At 50.7% G+C, this 4,204-nt stretch overlaps 1 long non-coding RNA gene across 1 annotated transcript; it reads right to left on the bottom strand.

Annotated features, from left to right (window-relative positions):
- Positions 1-933: 933 nt before the first annotated feature.
- On the bottom strand, positions 934-3,006 carry LOC119106474 (uncharacterized). Its single transcript, XR_005095149.1, has 4 exons — positions 2,897-3,006; positions 2,361-2,446; positions 1,759-1,817; positions 934-1,463 (listed from the first exon to the last, which is right to left on the bottom strand). It is a non-coding gene; the product is annotated as an uncharacterized LOC119106474 (long non-coding RNA).
- Positions 3,007-4,204: the final 1,198 nt, after the last annotated feature.

The raw sequence follows: 4,204 nt of genomic DNA, 5'->3' as shown, positions 1-4,204 counted from the left end.
GTACAAACCAGCGGAGAGTCTCTTGGGACCAGCAGGATCCAATTACAAGCCAGCGGAAGGTCTCTTGCGGCCAGCAGAGCCCTTGTACAAGGCAGTGGAGGGTGTCTTATAGCCAGCAGGGCACCTTGACGAGCCAAAAGGAGAAGTTCCTTTCGAATGCCAACAAAGATCACTTGTGGGCCGGTAGGGGAGGGCTCTTCAGAACAATAAGCCCAAAAAACTAGTACGGGCCCTGCACGTTCATTGAAATCGCTGCAGAAGCCTAGAGAGGGCCCTTTCAAAGTAATGAGCCCCAAAAAGCCAGTACGGGCCCTGTACGCTCCTCTAATCACTGCGAGGGCCTCCCGTCATGGGACACATTGACCACCTGCGTACATTCGGAGTACGTGCCTTAAAGCTAAATTTGGGGGCGCACTGGGATACCAGGGAGCCACGGTCCCGTCGCGTCTCCTCCGATACGCCAGTGGGGCAAATTAAACGCATCTGGGACCAAATAAAGCGCTCCTCTGAAATCCTTCAACGGGACATTGCGTGACGTGTCGGGGTGCCGTGGCTCCAGGCATGTTTATCCACCGAAGCCAAAAGGTATCGAGCTACGGCGCAAGATGCTTAAGTGTGCAGTTGCTCTGTTTTGCCTTCATTTTTCTCCACGATATCGCGACATTTCAGGCATGTGTTGATGCAGAGCCCATCGAAAAGCAGCGTGGAAAACTAGCGGCGGCGTCGGCAATTAGAGATTGGACTGTGCCGTGGTGACGACGACATGCGTATCTTCAGATCGGTACAGTGTGCACCGACCACAGGGAGCAGGCGGGGGCCGTCGTAGCTGGAGCCGGAGCAGGAGCCGGAGCAGGAGCCGGAGCAGGAGCCGGAGCCGAGTGGCGGGTATTCGTCACTCAGAGCCGCCCACCAAACCACACCATAACTCGTAGATATTTCACACCTCATTGTTTTTATTCAGGACGCCATGATCGTTTTATTACTGTGCTAACGAAACACAAATAAAACGCAAGACACCACCCTACTTTAAATGATTTAATAAAATCTACCGGCAATGCGAAAAATCAATTAAAATGTTCATCGCTCTTCCGGTGGCTTGCCACTGCTGTTACGACTTGACGATGAACTCAGGCGATGGGACAACCTTTCATTGCCAGATGTCAGCCGTGAAAGGAAGATACCAACATCGTGAGAGACGCCGATTGAAAAGGACCACGAGTGAAGGTGGCTGGCCTCGCGCCTAAAGTATACTTAGCGGGCCTAACGGGCCTAACAGGCCTAGCGGGCCAGCTTTATAACTTCACTGTTACCACTACCGAATACAGATAAAATAAACCCGCTTCCCTCGTCTTATACAGCATCCAAGGCCTCGTGTTCACGAGATATAGTACGACTTTCGTGCCAGCAAGTTCTGAAATCCGTTGACGTGGCAATGAGCTTGTGTTACTTCACGCTGATCTTCCCTGAAAATAGTTGGACGTATTTCAGGGCTTAAACGAAGCGACATCAAGAAAACCGTTTCTGCTTCGCTTTCATTGTCAAAAACTCTTTAACAGCACGCAGAAATGCACCCTTCACATATAGCCTCCAGGCATGATTAATCTCTGCACTAGTACGGCTACATCTGCACTGCACTGACAATTACATAATTTGTCACAGTCTGGTCACTTGGATCAAACAAGTAATAAAGACTACGAAAATATTAACAAATCTACGAAAGATGTGACATAGGAAACAAACTTCCCCAAAATAAATTACCTCAAGCAGACACGGCACTCAGCTCGTAAAAGTTCTTGAAATCTTCGACAACAGTTCCCCTGAAAGATCAGACGAGTTATATTAGCATTCACATGCAAGGTAAACAATCCCCTTTGAATAGCCCCGAGCACTCGCAAGCGCACACAAATCGCTTGCTTTTTTGCATTTTAAGATGGGCAGATGCCCAAGAAGCAGTGCCTGAAAACAGGATAAGGCATTGGCAATGCAACGATTGGGCTCCTTGTGGTCAAAGTGGCATCAGTGCGTGACGACAATCTACACACTGCGACCTTAATACAAGTATTATACATATATGTATATATATATATATATATATATATATATATATATATATTTACTTAGTATATATACTTAATTAAGTACAAATACTACTGCCGCAGCCCGCGCTTCAAGTGAACGCACGTCGACACTCCCCGGCAAACAGTACACAGACCCAGCAGCACACAAACCCAGCCACCAAAAATGCTCAAAAGGCCGCCGAACCGAGGATTCGCCCCGTTGACGTGCCCCGCGGTAACGAGGTCCCGGTCCAGCCGCAGCAGCCAGCCGCAGTCAGGGTCGCTACGCCCGCGAGCACTCACTTGAAGGAGACTGTGCCGCTCCCAGACGGCTTCCACGTGGCCGAGACGGAGGTCTTAGGAAGGGCGTTTTTGTGACGGATGGTGGCCTGTGGGGGGGGGGGGGGGGGCAGCGGGTTAGAGTTGCCGGCATCAGGTTCCGACCGAGTGGCGTGCCCTTCCGTCCGGGTCGTCCGCGAATGGGGCACGCAGCCACCGACCAACCCAATCCAATCTATGCATCGCCGACCGCTGCCGACCTATGTACCGCTGGCTCTTAGCGGACACACCGCGACGCCAGCCGGCTGGAGCGACCTAGCCTACGGGCTTATGCGCTTCAACCACTGAGGCCCTCGCCGGGCGCTAGTGGTCATAAGACGTCCGTCGCACGTTCCAGTCAGCCATCAACACTGCAGCCACACGAGTGGAACACGTTCTCCAGTCAACATCCGCGGGAAGATGCATCAGCCTAACGTCGGGCACAACACGCGTCACTTCAGCGGAAAGCGCCGTCTTTTTCGCTGATGAGACGCTGGCCCACCTGAACCTCATCACCTCACCTGGGAGCAGCCGACCTTGATCGCGTCGGACCCGAAGCTAAACTCGCCAGCCGGACCGCTGCTCTGTATGATGAAGCCCTTGAAGGGTTGCGATCCAGACAGCTTCACTGCCGCGTGGGGGTGAACACTTCAACCGGCTTCATCGGCCGCAGGACATTGTATTTTGGACGGCTCCAATTTGCGATATACTGTGATGGACTACGTAGCGAGTGTAACGACTGTGTGTAACGACTACGTAGCGAGTGTAGCGAGTGTGGCGACGTTAACAGCGCTCTGAGGATTTTCCTAATCCACAGTTCTGAAGGATCAAATAACTCAATGTTGCCAGACTTCTGGTTATTTCACGAACATTCAACAAAGAGAAGGGGGTCCAGGCTTTGCAGTGAGGCGCCTTGACTTGGTGGAATTTAAATATGCGTTAAGTTTTGGAAACCGGGCAAAAATAATCCACACAGGTACATATGATCGAAAACTCACGATCCTACTCCAGTTGGAACTGGTGCGTTGCAATTATGCAACCTTTGTGATTTAGTAAAAATAAGTAAAGCAATGAAATACGTGTTACTAAAATGTTTCTCATTTCCAGTGGTGACTTAGTACTGCTGCAAATATTAAATATTTTCAAAAGATTTCAAAAGACAAAAGGTAGTATTCTAACATTAGTATTTTAAGATTAACTTAAGTTCTCTCATGCCTTCTTTAAATATGGACATCATTGTATACTCAAGGGCATGCACTTTCAGCACAAGAACTTCGAATTCCGAACCGAAACATACGCCTTTTTTGCAATGATACCAGTTGGCGGTTGCAGAGGTTAATCTATCGCCAGTTATTAAAAATTTTAGCAGGCGCAATGTTCACATCCGCAAGGCAACTCTTGCCCCCGGTTGTCCAATGAACGCCGTGAAACACGCAATATACGATGCTTAAGCTGTCTTTGCTGTCTCCACCAGCGAAAACCGAAACGCACGTCGCACCTGAGGACGCTGCCGTCGGCGAGCCTGGATGCCGACAGCTGGTAGGCGCTGTTGGGCGGCTTCCGCTCGGGTCCGTTGCAGCGGCACCAGCGTCGAACACGCGTGCGTCTCCTGCGAGCTACCCTTCTCGAATTCCCGCATGCTATATCCTGCCACCATGGTGGCGCTGAGCGCCACCGTCGCCACCAACAGCAGCTGCATTATAGTTTCCTGGCGGGGGGACAGAGGTGCGTTTGAAGTGGTCTGGAAATGGCTGTTTATGCACGTTGCGAGGGAATCGAACTAAGTCACCTATCAGCGACAAACCTATGTAGCCACACAACCACACCCA

Source organism: Pollicipes pollicipes, unplaced genomic scaffold (genome assembly GCF_011947565.3).
Source record: "Pollicipes pollicipes isolate AB1234 unplaced genomic scaffold, Ppol_2.1 Scaffold_6138;HRSCAF=7277_pilon_pilon_pilon, whole genome shotgun sequence".
Lineage (NCBI taxonomy): Eukaryota > Metazoa > Arthropoda > Thecostraca > Pollicipedomorpha > Pollicipedidae > Pollicipes > Pollicipes pollicipes.
The sequence above is the reverse complement of the archived record's forward strand: the minus strand, read 5'-3'. Positions and strand labels throughout refer to the sequence as shown.